Source organism: Streptopelia decaocto, assembly GCF_964273445.1.
Source record: "Streptopelia decaocto genome assembly, chromosome: 1".
Taxonomy (NCBI): Eukaryota; Metazoa; Chordata; class Aves; order Columbiformes; family Columbidae; genus Streptopelia; species Streptopelia decaocto.
In genome coordinates, this window is record NC_138663.1 from 101,446,050 (window position 1) to 101,463,540 (window position 17,491).

Here is a 17,491-nt window from a genome sequence, read left to right on the forward strand (position 1 = left end):
GATTGATGAATCAGTGTACATACCTGGAAAGACCACTAAAGAGCACTAGATGATCTTTCGAGGTCCCTTCCAATCCCTGACGTTCTGTGATTCTGTGATGCTCATCATTGCTTATTCACATAAAGGTTCATTAAAAATGTGGCATTCCAAAGCAAGAAATGTAAAATGGATCCACATAAATAAAACTACTGAGCTGCAACATCAATTTTCAGGAGAAAGATACATTTTGTACCCCTCCAACCTGAGGCACCCCAAGTGCAAACTGTGTGCCTGCCAGTCTGCAACTTCTTTGTTTTTAAGCAGCACATTTACTTTGGACAGAGAAAGGGAAAAATAGCCCATAAAGTTCCCACTGTTATGAAAAATAGAAACAATTGCTAGAGTTACAAGCTCCTTGTAGACCAAGCTGGAAGATGAACAGCTCTGAAGTCTACTTTCTTCTACGCAGCTAACCCAAATTTAAAAACACAGCAAGAACAGAGTTATGGCCATAAAACCTGATGCTTACAGAAACTGTTATTTGCCAAACTGAACCTGTGCAGCTGCAGCTGTCATGCCATCAGCCTTCAAGAACCCTTTATCCTCACCGTATTTTGCTCACAACTGCCTGGGTTTTAGGCCCATCATGCACAGATCTTACAGAAAAGGATAAACGTGTCACTGCCGACTTCAAAGCACGCAACCTGATAAAGCCACTCAGATACAAATCGGCCTAAATTATACAGTGTGGTTGCAAAATGTTAATGCCACTTCTTACTCCACAGTTTTCATTCGGTCCATCTATGGAAACAGGCAATATCATGAAAGCGGTCTGAAAACAAACAGTATATGAAGGTCCTCAGTTTATTGACGTTTTTCCAGAACCAGGTAAGTGGGCAGTAACATCATTTTTTGCCTGCACTGAGTCAAAGCTATACTGTTTTCTTCAAATGTAGCTAAAGCACAAAAAAATTAAACCAGATGTCACCGTAAATACCACATTCAGCACACACTCTCCGTCACACTCTACCACACTACATACAAGATTATTCTGTTTCCTTACCCATTAACAATGTTCCCTTTCCTCTTCAGTGTCTTGTAGTACTATATTTGATCAAACCAGATTTGAATTAAGAACTTAAATATAACTACACCATTTCATAAAATAAGAATAAGGTAAGAATAATGTCATTGTCCTAAAGCTGTGTACTGAGCATCTGAGAGAGCCCAGCTGGAGAAGCTGTGACTCCCAGGACACCTTTTGATGACAGATGTAATGAATCTTAGAGAGAAAAAAATGATCATTTCTTCACTTTGAAGTAAACTGAGAGCCCAGTGCAGGGAAAAGCCCAGTCACACAAATAAGTTGTGACCAGGTTCCCCACTTCTCACTCCAGAGATGTCCTGAGGCAGTGCAAGGAGTGGTGAGGAAGGGGTAGGTCTCCCCTCAAAAAAAAATCCTTCTCCCCCATGGCAATGGAAGCTCAAAACTGACTGTAACTGCTCAAACTCTCCCTATTAGGAGCAGCCAAAAGAGTGTTGGATGCAGCTGCCATGGCTCCTTGGAGAACAGCAAGGAGCACTTGGTGGTTTCTGCCTGACCCGCTCACACAGTTAGTTTGCAGCCTTTTAAAACACCTTTGAAAACTTTCTGCTTGAACAGGCAGGCCAGCTATATTTATAACTCAGTTCTGACAACAGCAACAGAGAGCCTGAACATTTTACACAGATTGCTGGAGAACGAAAAAAATCCTTGGTGAAGGCACTGCTTCATAAATAATGTCTGTCACGTTCACAGTCCCCATACACAATGCTGTCATCTACAGTGTGTGGGCAGGGAGTGTAAGAAATCTGTGAAAAACAAACAGTGAATCATCAATGATTTTGATCGCAGCTCTGCCCTACGTGGCATTTCACCAAGTAATCATTCAGAGCGACAACTTGGTTTCTTGGCTGGCACAACTTAGCGCTTCATCAGATTGCTCACAGAAGAAAAGAAACCATGGGCTAGAGTTCATGGTGACCGCAAGGAAGATTATGTAAGTATTTTTTTCATATATTCACCCAGATGCTTTGAGCACCTCTAAATCAAGGTAGGCTGGAGAGCCTCCCACCTGCTGGAGTATGAGAACCTGTGCTCGCAGCTCAAAAGCACATACAGACCTTCCCAGCTCAACACCTTGGCCACCAATGCTTGCCTGGTAGGTGCAGACATGGACATCGGACAACCCTAATTTCAAAGCCTTACCCAAAGCCCAGGGAAATCAGTGCACAGGCTTCAGCATTTTCAGTGCCTCTTAGAGGAGACATCAAAACCTCAAATCATGCAGCTCCTCATTTCCATTTCCAGCCTCCTTCTGCACCATCACCCAGGGCTGAGCAGTGCCAAGGACAGCCAGCGCATTGCACACTAAGCATCATACCATACAAGATTTCCAAGAAAAAAACCTGTCTTAGTTGCAAAGAGAGCTGAATAACCTCCTCAGTAAAGTACTGTCAGTGATTGTACTTACAACTCAACACAAACCCAGGGCACTGAAGTCAGATTTCTCTCTCTCTGTGAAAATGCTGTCGCCAGGAGTCAGTGTCCTGCTAGTCATCTCATAAATATGCTGTACATTTGTAGTTCTTCCAGTCTTTCTTGTAAAATAAGTTTCTTCAGCCCTTGTGCCATTATTATTTGAGTTTCCTCTAACGGGGAATGTTTTTTCTTCCCCATTTCAAACTACTTTTTTCAGAAATGCACAGCTTTATATTTAAAATAAATGCTAATCAGGTTGGAATGTCATAAATACCAAATGTTCACAGTTTACAGAGAGATCATGTAAAATATACCCTATCAGCAAAAAATGCGAGAATATTATCAACTCCTGTCGTCTATTTTGGATTTATTGCTTCCCACGGCACTCAAAAATATTAATTTTCATATTTCAAAATTAGATTGGTGCAAACTCTCACTGATAAGCTGCTTATGTGATTGTGATATTGTAACCTCATCATTTAGAGATAAGCAGTATAAGACTTTTAATTTGTTTATTGATTATGCAAAATTCCAAAGACTTGACTGTCATTCCAGAGGGGTGAAGGATTAGGAGAACCAAATTAGCAGGCAGCTGAGAATTCCTCTAGCTGATCTCTTGTTATACCAATGACCAATGCTGGCCACAAAAGCCACATGGGACTGTCAAAAATAGCTTCAGAAATAGAATTGACCTAAAATCTCATTTTTTTCAGTGGAAAAAATTAGAGTTTTCTCTTAAAAAGTACTAATGAAAAAGATGTTTTCTGTGGGGGAAAAAAAAAAAAAAAAAGATGACTTGGTCAAAAAGTTCAAAAAAGTTTGCAGCTAAGAAAGAATATATTTTCAATCCAAAATGCTCTGGTGTGCCTTATGGGAGCTGCAATTCAAGTGCATTGAGTGTTTGGCTACCTTTTCTCTCTTGAGCGATGGTTCCTGTAACAGACTCTTTCCTTCACCTCCCGGGATGGCACTGCACCGTGAAAAGTCTATTACATCTCATTAAAGAGAACCTGGGGTATAAAAAAAACCTCTGGAGAAGAGCTTCCAGGAGACATTGCAGGGCTATTTTGAATAAACACACATTCCATTTTTGTATTTCCATGAAAAGTAATTGAAAAATGCTGACTACTTTAGCATTTCCTGGATTCCTTTTGAACTATACTGGGGAGCCCCAGAGATAAACCAGGCATCAGAGTCATGTAAGGCTATGTAAATTAAGATTGGGTGACACAGTTAACTCAAAAATAAAAATAGAGAAGTGCAACAACCTTGATCAGATTTATACTTGATGTGATCTTATGACCTGTGAAAGCACAGAAGCAGTAGCAAGTTGCATATGCAAAAAAGTTACTTTAATTATGTTTGAGCTTTCTGTTCCAGTAACCACAAAACACCTCATCTGCCCCAGAGACAGTCTGCTGCATCTCACAGACTCTAAAAAGCAGAAAGCAAATAAAAACCAATTAAATATATTTAACTTGGGTTATTTATCTCATGATTTTAACTGTTACCTATTAGGAGAGACTGATGACGCCAAAAGAGATTACATAAGTACTCTGACAAGTTATATTGGGCTCTAATAAAACCCCAAACGGTGAGACAGATTAAAAGAGAATGTGCAGCATCATCCCTGTTTCTAGAAAAGGAAAACCTCAAAAGGAGTTGCAGAGACTTGAGCAATCTGATGGAGGGTTGAAAGAGAAGTGCTCCCAGTCCTGGAGGAACCAAAGCTGAGTTTGCTCAGACATGATAGTACTGCTGTAATCTCTGAATAACGGCAGAAGAGTATGCTGTACCTTTTTTCTGAGACTTCTGAAAGCAGTCAAACATATATTCTGAGTTATTGCAATATCTTGAAAACCCTGCTTTACAGCTTTGGTTATAATGAATGCTATATGATGTTTTTTCCCTTTACTGAAGTTCCAAAACCCAGGTATGCAGAGCAGCACCATGTACAGCCCATACCGTATCAATGGTTCAATCACCAGGGCTAACTCCCATCTTTGGCTGCATTTAGATTTCCTGTTGGCAGGAAGCAGCATGTACACAGAACTACAGATTTATGCCATGTTTTAGAATATTATTTAGAAGAGAATTTGGTGAGAAGAGGGTTCAGCAAGGACTTCGTCCAGTTCCCGAAGGGAGAAGCAGGGCCAGGGAGAAGCTCTCAGCAGCTCCTGACGTGTATGCGTAAAGCTCCAGGGCGTTTCTGAAAAATTAAAGCTCAAAGAGTGCAGGCCCTGCTCTCAAAGTATTTGAAAATACACATCCCCATCCACAGTCTCCAAACGAAAGACATAAACATAAACAAACTCAGAGGCAGACTGAAAACCTATTTTTAGATGAATGAAGAACATGAAATCTTCCCAATGTCCTCTTCTTACCCTCCTCTTCTATTTCTTCTCTTTCCCTCCCTTCTCCCCCATATGCTTTTGTTGGTAACTGCCAAACACTCTCTGCTCCTATTTAAAATTTTTAATGGCAATCTAGCAGACATGCCCAATGCAATTATTTTAATCTGTCTGTGTTAAGTAGCCACAGCAGCTGTTCACTGCCTCTTATCAACATTATTAATACTGTAATTAAAATATACATTAGTCATAGGAGAGATCCACATAAACCTCTTCAAATTTTACTTTTGCATTATTGATTGGGGAAAGTGCTTATTAAAAAAAAGAGAGAACCAAGAGTAAGGGTCTTAAGAGCCAGTATGAAGCTCCTGCTAAAAAAAAAAAAAAAAAAGGCATGCAGACACAGGAAGTTACAGAGCTTTCACTGTAATATCCTTGTAAAATCAACAATTGCTTGCCAGGTTCAGTTTGCTGCTGAGTCTCACACTATTGCTGTATGCAGAGCGCTCCATCCCACAGACACGTAGCAGCACAGCGTATTGCTTTTGAACTTCTATCAAACTCTACTAACATCAAAATATGACAGCATTTCAGCTTACTGTCAAAGATTTCTGGTAACACAGAGGTCTAGACAGCAAATTCATTTGAGGTTTATGGGCTCTAAAGAGTTCTTATCCGCATTATGCCCTTTAATGACCTAAAGGAGATTATTTGATACAGCTCCTTAATAATCTCAAAGTTTATTCAAGGGAAACTCATACATTAAGCCTGTATTTTGAAATAAGAGGGATTATACACTTAAGTATCACTGCAGCGTGCTTCAAACGGGCTGCAGATGAATTTTAATTGATTGCCTTAGACATACTCTTTGTTCTTCAGATCCCCAGGGATCTCCTACAGGATCTACCATGTCTCTTTTGGAAGTTATAAACATATTAACGTGTACACATATGTTCTCATGTAAGAGTCCAGCTCTTTAGAAAAGTCACCCCAGCAAAGCAGCAGGACTTTATAAGCTTTGCTGCAGTATAACAATTTCTGTTAGCTGAAGTTGTGGCTATTTGTTCAGAACCAGAGGAGGACAGAAAAAACCCTGATATAAATAAAGCTCTTTAAGAGCCTTTACTCAGGTCTTAAGAATTCAACAGCTGCATCCCATTCAAAAAAATGGAACAGAATAAATATTCTCAGCTACAAGAATTACCTTCCAGGGGCCAAGTTGAAAACTGGATACATTTCTAAAAGAAGACAGCAATTTTAAAGGCATTTGTAACATCCTCACATTTCACGGTATTTTTACAAGTTAACTTTGTGATAATTTGGTAGTTGCTTTAAAGCTTTATCTCCAGGAAGTACGTAAAAGTATACGTGCATCTCAGTGTATGTATTTATGTAAGGAATACATAAGGAATATGTAAAGCTTCAGCCAAGCCATTACAGAGGGAAACCTGCAGGTGTGCTCTCTGCACTTCTGGAAACTGAGACCCTGAGAACCAGAACTCAGATGCACTCTTTAATTCCTTCTGATGATTTTAAAGCCATTTTCATTACTCTGCTTTTCTTAGGCCTGAGGGGTTCTTCCTTTGAAGCATGCAGCTGAATTCCTGGTGTTAGGAAAACCACAGGCAGCTCCCTGAGCTGCTCCTTCCCCAGGGGTAGCGGGGCTGTGGCAGAACAGAGCTGGCACATTTCTGCTGCTGGCAGATATCTAGGGCTGCACCATCACGGTTGCTCTCACCCCTGTCTGAACTTCTGTATTCCAGTCCCTAGTTATCCATGCAATACAAGCTGAACTTTGCCTTAGTAGTATTTTCTAATACAGCTCTGGGTTATACAGAAGCAACCAGCATCTTACAGGACTGACACGATGAAATACACGACCTTGGCTGAATAAATTATATACACTGGATACGAGAGTTATTTTGGTAAAGATGGATAAAAATACTCAATAATGTTTGCAGATGGAAACTTAGGGAATAGTAAAGAATGAAGCATCTGTTAAATGTATTATTTTATGTTTATTATTGCATAGAAGGCTACTTCCCTTACACTTCTCCATTCAAACCCTCCCTGAATAAACATTGAACATGTGTTTCCTCTGTGACTTCTCACACAGCACAGAATTAATGAAAGAGTATGTTAGTGGTGTCATTACTTTTATTATTATTACCTATGCATCATTAATTACAGAATGAATTAGTTTATCCTTGAGGAATCCCTTAGAGTTTGTGAAGTTTTACCCTTTCCAGTTGACAAGAGTAAAGCCAGCAATGGCATAAGTGAAGAGTAACTACAGATGTTTCAAATGCTGGCAGATCAGCTATGGACTAAGACCAGATCTACAGTGGGATTGCTTTCAAAATAGAGACATCTGTACCTAACTAGATACTTTAAATACTACTTTCAACCAGTGGTGAACAACAGGAACTTTTGGCAAAGCAACTTATTTCATTTGGTTTACACAGATAAGAATGAAACTCCAGAAATGTCTTTTCCCCCACTTCTCCCATGCAAGGAGGGAGTATATGGTGGCCAGCTCAGACGTGTATGCCTATACTGTGGTCAAATTGTAGACATGTAGTAATACGAGCTGAATTCCTCTCTTAAGTACCATTTTCCCTCACTGCTGAGCACCACTAAGTTTCCTCTGAGCTCCAATCTTTGCTAGCAAGGCAGCAGGAACATGATGAACATGCTTAACAGCAGCCATCTCCTCAGCTGCTTGATAAAACACAGGGTTTTGTGGCAAAGTTGCCAACAAGTTTCCCAAGCCTGAGCATTCATTCAGCTGTAGCCCTTCACATGGCCCCCTAAATCAAGTGGCTCCAACCAAGCAATCAACCATCTCTGCACCAGCCTCCCCTTACAGAGCCCAGCCCCTGTCCCAAATGAAGCTGAGGCCCTTGCAACATTCAGAAAGCTGCTAAAAATCACTGTTTATTTCATTAATGTCATGCTTAGCAGTGAAAATGTCAGCTGCGGAGGAACCTGCCTTCGCTTAGTTCATTGCCTGCTCTAATTCCCTGAAGTCCAATTGCCATTTATAGCGATGGGGCTGGGTGGAGCATCCCTGGGAAGAAGGAGATCGCAGGCTGCATTCTTCAGCTGCTACGAGAGTTTTCCCCAAGGAACTGGGCACATGCTGTGCTATTACGAAACAAACAACAGTCGGTCGCAATTTTTAATTACACTACTACTAGTTTTCCACTAATTTGGTGCCAATCTCTACAAGAACAGTTTCCAGCACTACAAAAATTTATCCTGAAAATCATCCCAATGAGTTCTCTTAGTAAGGACGTGAACCCCCACAAAAATGAATGGCAGATTTGCAGTAACACAAAAAGAGCCAGAGCTCTTTCAAGTCCATTAGGGACCTGGTTATTGCCAGTATGTCCTATACAGAAGGTATTCAGGCTACAGCAGACTACACAGAGACACATGCAATAGAGATATGCAGAGAGCATCCATGGATTGCAACTATATAGTTAACACTGTCCTCCTCCCCCATTTTTTCCAAAAAGCTAAAACTGCCTTCTATCTAAAAGCAAACCAGAAGACAATAGTACAAATACAATCCACAGTTCACACTTCCAAGAGTACTCTGTTTAAAAGCAAATCTTCTAAACGGCTCTTTCCAAAACAAGCTCATTTTTTTTTTATTGCTAGTTAATAATTACAGAAGAATTTTCTCAAGTTTATTGATGGTGGGAAAGAGAAGTACAATTAGAGCATTATTTTCTTGTGGAGAACTGAAATAACACTTTTTCCAGATTTCCACAGAGATGTTCAGTGGAAAAATGCCCAGTATCCTGAAACACTTCTCTCTGGAAATCAGTTTCACTCTTTCCTTCCCATACAGTCTTTTATGGATGTGAAGAAAAGCACACAATAAAACAATATGCAGCCTTTAAAAGCACCTTTAAAAGCACATTGAAACATTAATTTCTAATATCCAAAATATCTATCTGTGAGGAAAAAGTTTATGGGACAGTATTCCAAATCAATAAAGATTTTCTTACAAGCTAGAAAGTCTCCTTTTTTTTTTTTTTTTTTAATGTTGTTTCCTAGCATTGCTGATGATGAGAATCAACAAATTCTACTTCAATTAGTTGTTTTATACAAATAGTTACATAGAGAGGAGCCAATTCCTGTACCCAAGCCTTAAGCTCTAAGGTAAAAGACTACATGTCAACTATTGGAGCATGACCAAATGTCTCAAGTTCTCATTTATTTTCAATTCTTCTGATAGCTACAGAAGTAATTCTAAGAGTCATCCATCATGTCTCCTGTTAAAGATGTTTTTACAAAATGTGCCTACTTGTTTTTTCACTGTACCATGGGTGAGAAGGATAAGAAGCATTTCAGACTGCAAGATAAACATTTTTTAAAACTTTAGATTACCCAGATAAAAACTTCCTCAGACACTTAGGAGAGAGAGAAAGGGCAGGAGGGAGCAGAAAGAAGGGGAAAGGAGAGGGAAGAGGCACTGACCCAGCTCATTTATCTCACTGGAGAAGAGAGCCGGGATGTGTTCCAGAGTATCTAATAGTTTCAATCGTATGACCTCACACAACGGATTTTAAGTTTGCTTTGCGTTTTGCAATAGGAACTAAATGTGATAAACGCTACTGAACTCGGCAATGAGTTAACCACCCATCCCACCATCTTGTCACTGTCCCCTAGAAGGCTAAAGAGACAGAAGACAAACAGCTCCTCTCCAGAGGGAGAGCTGACAGCCATGAGTCTGCAGCCGCGGCCTTCAGCTTAGCCCAGTGTCCTCCCCCGCCAAGGCACTCATCTTCCATCCTTGGGACTCAGGAGTGAGCTGAGGGGAAAGTCACAAAGGCACACAACCAGCCTCAGCTGACACCAATTTTTAGGTTTCTAACCACGTTCTCCTATTTCTCTTCAATATTTTTCTGTAGTCCTACTGTTTTAGGGTCACTAATTCCCCTTCTACACTTCAGGACTCCCACAGAAGGAAAACAACGGCTGTACAAGGCAAAGGAGAAACTAAACACCTATTAACATCACAAAAGAATACAAAAATTAATCAGAGAGATGAGGAGGGAAAAGGACTGTAGTTTATCTCTGCTTAACACCTCTTATGTATTACAGCAAATACAGTATTTTAAAAGCAGTATGATTTTAAAGATGATTGCCCCTCATGAACTGTATGTTCCCTTTTAATCCATGAATCATCTAAGCTGTGGTGAATTACTTAAGGCTAACCCAGAAAATTACTGTCCAAGCTGTACCCTACTGGCCAGGCTGTGCCCCAAGGGATGACTCTGTCACTTCTGTCATCAAATAGCACAACTCCTCAGACGACAACTGTTCTGCTGTGTAATGTAATGCTGGACTGGTCATACAGACCTGTTCTAGACAACACCACCAATTGCCTTTGCACCCCCGTCCTCAGAAAAAACTATTTGCCCTTACTAACACAAGATGCACAAAAAGCTTTTGATAGTCCACTGATCTGTGTACCTGGAGCTGCTTAGGTTTACACTATGCTGGCATAAAATCAGCACAATTATACTTGAAATAAATACAGGAAAATTTTTATAACAAAATGCTTGAAAGGTCAGCTTGTAGTACACCGCTGTTCAAGAAAACACATTATTAATCAGGATGTTACCACATGCTTTCATTTGAGCATCTTGTTTCATAATCTAGGACACAGATTTTGAATGTAAAAAAAATTACACTGAGTGTTTGTTTCCTACTGACCTTACCATCAGATTTGCTCATTCCAGTTTGAATTAATAAGGCTATTAAATCACTTAGCATGTGTTCTTATGTAAAGACAGCCAGAATCTGTTCCTCCAATCTCAGTGACACTACAGACTTTCTCACAGGCTTTTCTTTGTATAGAAGGTACCTCCCTGTATAAATATATACCTTCTGTACAGAAGGTAGACTCCAGAGAGCAGACATTTACCTGGCCAATAGCATTGTGTTACTATCTCAAGCCAAAGATGGAGAATTTATTGGTTCTGCTGACAGTCACCATAGATTTTCAAACTCCACAAGCCAAGAAACATTCATCTAAGCCATCTTGTGGGTTTTGTGCTGTGCTGGATCTAGACCTGTTTTCTAAATCTTGGACTCTTGCCTCCCCAGTAAAACAACCCAGGGGAAGCCAGCGCAGCACACAAATACAGCTGGGGCTCTGCAGAAGCTGTAAGGATTTTTTGCCAGTAGGGAAATCAACATAAAATTTGGAAGCAAATATGTGTGTGTTAGCATGCATATTAATGTTTGCAATGCAACAATGGTTTAAGAGAAAAATACCATACATTTAAAACAGTTAATTATCAAAACAGTATTAACAGAATGAGAATACTCAGTTGCTGCAAGTTGAGAATCAGGAAAAAAAGACTATTACAAGGAAGAAGATCTCACAACTTTCTCCTGTCTCCGCCACTTCCCACCCAGGCTGCTACTATATGCCCCTACGTGGCCTTGTGCAGCCTGCAAAATTGCCCCTGCACCCTGCTAATACATTAGCAAACAAAAGAAACACCTACTGAAATTCCTCACAAGTTGTTACCTGTTTTATTTGCTACATATTAATAAGTTTCCACAGAAAGGTGACAACCAGCCCAAACATAAAGACAGCCATGTAGTATATAGTTACTTGGTCTTTTACAAGGTGGACGGTTTTCCAGTGGGTTAACACTGAACCTCACCTTGCTAGTACTACTTTGATAGCAAATACCCTCCACTATTATTTTTTGCATAGCACTGCTCCCTGGAGATTTTAGGAAGGCATGTAAAGTGCTGGTGGAGACAGACCCCACTGTTCCCAAAGGAAGTGTCAATCCTGACTGAAGACCAAGCAAGGCTTCACATACCTCAATTTACAAATATTTCTCTTATATTTTATGTAAGGCTGTCCCTACACTTACCAGGAAACACCACAGCACCTGCCCTGCTCCAGATAGAGCTGATGCTGGGTCTTACCAAGGCTCCCATCTGACCAACCCACCTGGGTTTCCTTGCAGGGAGGGGGCTGGTGTGGAGCCAGGACACATGCATGGTGTGGGAACTGAGACACGACCTTGGTCTGGTGGTACAGCAGCAAGCAGACGCGCAAAGGGAGAAGATGTACATTTTTGGAGGCAAGGAGCACGTATGTAATCAAGCTTATGCAGCTCAACAAGTGAAGACACATCAACAACTGTGCAATTACTAGCTGTGTTAGCACTGCAACTTACACTTAGCTAAAGGCACCATGTGCTAGCTTATGAACATGATAACATTTTAAATTAATATATTTACACAGCATTCTGCCACACAGGGTTAGCTACCTTAGCTCAGCCATCTGATAAACTTCAGCAGCCCTGTGATGATCCCAATATTGTGGCTTATCACTGTTGGAAAGGACAGTTGACCAAGACTGTAAGTACTGTCGCTCAGGGCTCCGACTGAGAGCTGAGGAGTTGTGTGATTTCAGTTCAGGATGGAGAAAACCACAAGCCCAGAACCAGAGCCTGAAGTCTATATTCACAAACTACACGTGCCTGGGCTCGTGCCCCAGCAGCAACCCAGCTGGCAGGGAAGGGCCTTAATCCACATTATTGAACAGCCTCCCTCTCCAAAGTGGCCGAGTCTAAAAGGTCTGTCATGAATAATCCCAGCCTGTGCTAACTCTGTACTCAGGATCTGCTTTGGAGAGTTGGTCTGGACCTAAGCTACATCAGAGACATCAGTGATAGCCTGACGGCACAGGTGACGGAGCCCCAGCACCAGCAGATGCTCTCTGACATGGTTCAGTCTGTGCAGACATGGCCAAAGACAGCAGAGCAGGAGGCAGAAAGGCAGATACACCTGCAGTTATGGCATTTGTGTATCTCAAACAAAGTTACTCACACTCTGCAATATACTGTAAGAGAAGACATGAAGCTGCACCTTTGTTTTCCTTTTGTTTCCGCAGTTATGCTGGACCTTGTGCTGCCTACTGGCTGATCTCAGGAATACAAATTAAAGAGACTCTTGCCCATCTTTGATCAGGTCAATTCTTCAAACTTGCACAAAAAAGGTAGTATTAGATTTTGTATTTTATTTTTCCTGCCCAAGCTATGTGAAATATTTCTATAAGAGTGAACTTGTGTGTATGCCATGTAGTAGTGAAGTTTTAAACAAAGACAAAAAATAACTGACATTTATCATTAATATCCGTGTTATACCATTAATTAACATTTACCTATGTTAAGCAAGGCTTTCCAAGGTACCCTCAGACTTACTGACTGGGTCAATACTACTCTTAAAACTGACAAGCTTCACCTGAGCTTCATGTAGATTAAGGTCAAATGACAGAAGACTCAATATATCCCAAGTCAGACAAGTCTTTTTCTACAGAGCTGATTTATGCATTTGTTATCATTTGATGCTGTTTTATTATAAAGCAAACAGTGGGCTTGCCTCTCTGAAATTACCTAGAAAGTTCTATACTCCAAGTTAAGAAAGACAGTTGAAGCTACAAGTATTTACAGACACTTTTAAGTACTTCTTTCACTTACTCGCCAACCCGCACTGCAGTCAGTGGGACTTTATGTCCAAGCAGTGACGCACAAGATGACATATGCTGTTTGATGACAGCCAAATCAGTAAATCTCTCAAAACATAAAGGATATCTCTTCTCTGGCCACCGTGTTGTGTACAACTTGCAACAAATTTGACTGTTGGCAATCCTTAGCTCTGCAAGAGCATGGTAGCAGTGCTCTCCCTTGTTGCACATTTTAAACCAGATATTTCAGCTCAGTATATTTTTTTCTTATGCTCCTATGCCTGAAAAAAATCTTCTGATATCAGAACAAAAAAAAAAAAGAAATACAGAACAGGACTTGATCTGATACAATGGGGTCCCTGATGGCTACAGTTTCCCACTTCCTACGGGTAGATACCACTGTCTCCAAGCCCCTCTCTCCTATTCTCCTGGGATGAGAGAACACTTTTGACATTTCCCTCAACTTTTGAAAGGGAAAGGAAATAAGCAGGCCTGTGATCTACCCAATATATTTTCCTGCTTTGAGAAGCATAAGAAGGAGCTGTTGCTGCCTATTTACTCTTTTTCCTTTAGCCCAGAGAAAATGATCTTTCCAGGGAAGAGCTGTTCCCCCCACTCCCTGGCAGGATAGAGAAGGTGATTCCATTACTCCTTGAGAACCAACAGCAGAAGGGATATTCTCACTTAACTCCACAAGGAGAAAGGGATCAACAAGTGTTTAAAACACTAACAGGCTCTGTGTAAGCACAGCCAAGTGGGAAGTTTGGGATGCATAAGGATTTTCTTTACAGTTTAGTTGTGCCAATGTAAAAAAGTAGTTATGATTTTTTCGTCAGTTAATGTAGATGAGCATTTTTCACTCCATGCTTTTACCTCAACTACTGCCCAACCAAACCACTGTTCATCCCTTTCTTCTCCTACTTAACACAGAACATTAAGACCAACTTCTAATTAAACAATACTCACAGAAAATTGAAATTATAGGCCACAGAAAATGTTTGGGTTCATTTAAAGTACTATTGCATTTTATTTTTTATGGTATGAAAAAACATTTGTAACTTACTGTGTCTTACTCAACATTTCTGCAGTGGTCTTCCTTACAGAGACTTTAATAAGGTTAGTGGTAATAACACTGAAAACATCACTTAAAAATTAGTGCGTTACTTTAACTTCTATTACTGTGAAAACCTTGGATTCTTTCGTCCTGAAACTTCACACCAGGACAGCAGAAACACCACATCTAGCTGGCAAAAAGCATACCTAAAAACTTCAGAAGCAAAGAGCTTTATACATCAAAACTGAAATTATACTAATACAATTTTGTTTTCTGAAATTACTTCTGAATATTACCAAACTACACAGTTATGCTTGTTTTCATGACCTGACATAGTACTACTAGCACAGGACATGGCCTAAATTGGCTTGTTGCAAGAAAAGCAAAATACCTTACTTTTCTTCAACTCCCCACTGTGATGATACAAATGATGGAAGACCTCAGGGCCTTATTTTTAAAAGCATGAAGACATTAAGTGCTGGGAAACAAAAAGGCTTTTAGAACATGATCCAAAGGAATTCACCCATCCACTCTGCTCCTCCTCTTCACTGGGGTGAGCAAGAATGTCCCCTGTACGGAGATCTGAGGTTGCTCACTGGGTAAGGCATGGGTGATAGTCCTGTGATTAAAACTGTGTGCAAATAGATAAAAATCCTCCTCCTCCTCCAATACTGAATTTTGAGTCTGAGAAATCTTTTCACTGGAAACCTATTATTTCTCAATGTGATGAGAACAGGATCTGTTCCTGCAGTGGAAATAGCAACCCCTCCCAATTTCTTAGCTCAGCTCAGGACAGCACTTTGAAAGCATGACCTCCTTAACTCTGACATGTACTTTTGCAGAGAGGTCACCTCAGATAATACTTTTAGCAAGACAAATGTGCCACACCTTTATAATAACAAATTATATGTGAATTGTAAATTTGGCACAAAATTCTGTATTCTGTGAACAAAATTACATTAAGATAGATAAAACAGCCAGGAAAAGCAGAAAAGAAAATTATAACTCTGGCGAGGGAGTGCTCTTCAAGTCAGCTCTTAAATAAATATTTTTCTCTTTTTTTTTTCTTGAAATTGTCCCATGAGGTTTCTCAAAAAAAAAAAACCAAAACAAAACACAAAACCAAAAACCAACAACCAAACAAAAAACAAACAAACAAAAACACAACCATGAGAGCAAAAACTCAACTCGGCAAGAAGGAATCATGCACAGTTCTCAAATATTTTTACAGATTCTCCAGTTGCTAAAACCTATTGTTGTTTTTTTTAAGGCTATGGCTGCTCCCACATTCCTCTCTCAGAATCTACTAAAGCTGTGCTGTTGGCAAGTATTGCTACATTACTTCTAAATGACATTTAGTCCTTTTGCTCTTGGTACTCATGAACTCGATTTCAAAATTAAAGGGAACTGCCCTCAGAGATTGCAGAAACAATGGAGACCAAAATCAAAAAAAGTTCAAACATTTGCATTCTGTCTCAAGATAAATTCCAAAATCCAAAGGAATTTTATCACCAATTTGCTGTTCTCAACAAATATTTAATAATGAATGTTCCAGCTTTCCAGACTGCAGAATATTTGTTCTTGATATCCACAGATTGTTTATTTTAATTCAGATTCAGATACTAATATATGAGCATTGTTTTTTTCTGATATAGTGACAGCCAAATCAGTATTTTTTTCCTCTTGGAACACATACGATAATTTGGGAAAGATGGAGTACTGAATCTTCACCACCTGCCCCCTAGTTGCAATGTTTGCTACACCAGTGAGTATTACAGTCATGTTGTGACTAAAACAGCAATTCAGTCCTCAGTTTTGTTAAGCCTGACAGTGAATACTCTTCTTACTTCAAGATGCAAAATCAACCATATATACACAGAGCTATAAAGTGAAAATTCCAGAGGAGAGAATGAAGATTTAGCTGGTCTGTACACTAAGCACTCTGGCTGGGGTTCATTTTAGCAGATCTTTTGGGAATGCCTCGCCTGATCCACGAGGCAATGACACTGGCTGGGAAAGGAGCCTTAGCACCAAAAACTGTCCTCCAGCAGGGAGGGACCCCTTCAACACAAGGACCCCCCTCTAAACTCCACACTAGAGTCCCCTTCCACAGGGTTCACCAGGGGAGCATCCACAGCACAGCGCCGTGCAGAGACATCCAGCACGTGTCAGGTGCATCTAGCAAAGAGTCGCCCATCTTAGTCTCAGAGTTAACACACGGCATTTGACAGCTCTGTGCCATTACTGCTTTCTGAAGACTATCCTGCTTTCATGAAGAGCACAGGGAAAAGATTAGTACTGTAGATGAAAATTCGCCCTCCTAAGGCTTGGAATACTGTTCAGTGTGCCATGGTGTGTGATACACTGGATCTGGCAGCCACCCCGGGCCAAATTTCTTTTCAAAATCCTCCAATCTTATTAATTTTTCCATAGGAATGAAGTAGAGATAACAACACTGTTTTGACTGCTAATGCTTCATGTAAAAATAAGCTCTTAATGACTTCAGACTGAAGGCAAATCTGGCAGTCAGCAAAACACTTAAGTACATGCTTAGTTTAAGAAGTTTTGCTATCTATTGTGTGCAACTATTCTCTTGAATCATAGACGTAGGCTGGGTTTTGTACATGCGATCTTGAGCTATTCAGCAACTCATCCCACCCATCCCTGCTTCCTAGAAGAGAATGCTTTGACCTAAAGAGGTGCTCGCTCTTTCTGTCGACTACAGTGAGGTACGAGACAATTGCCTTATATGTTTAACGGGTACATGAAAAAGCTCATGGTCAAAAAATCCTACCCATAATGGCTTACCAGCAATGCAGTGAGACAAATCTGTCACCACTATATTCGTTACATGAACTCCAGGACTATGAGCAAAACCCAGGCCAAGCACTAATGTTATTGTGAGTAATTTTGCTTTGTAACACCAAGGTAAACAAAATAAATCTTACAGTTTCCTTTTCCAGCTACACCCCATCCAATACATCCTGGTTTTATCAGCTTCAGCTAGGAGGTAAAATATTTTCAACTTTTTGACATACTCACTTTAACATGCCTGGTTGTAGGAAGAAACT

At 40.3% G+C, this 17,491-nt stretch overlaps 1 protein-coding gene across 6 annotated transcripts in view; it reads right to left on the reverse strand.

Annotated features, from left to right (window-relative positions):
- The window catches only part of ARHGAP6 (Rho GTPase activating protein 6), a 168,473-nt gene that overhangs the window by 72,416 nt on the left and 78,566 nt on the right, over positions 1-17,491 (reverse strand). Inside the window, exon 1 of one of the 6 annotated variants that reach the window (XM_082059721.1) lies at positions 14,812-14,904. The exons of the other annotated variants lie outside the window; for them this stretch is intronic. The gene's annotated coding sequence lies outside the window, so the exon portion shown is untranslated. Of the gene's footprint in view, positions 1-14,811; positions 14,905-17,491 lie in introns of those variants that run through there. 6 annotated transcript variants of the gene reach the window in all.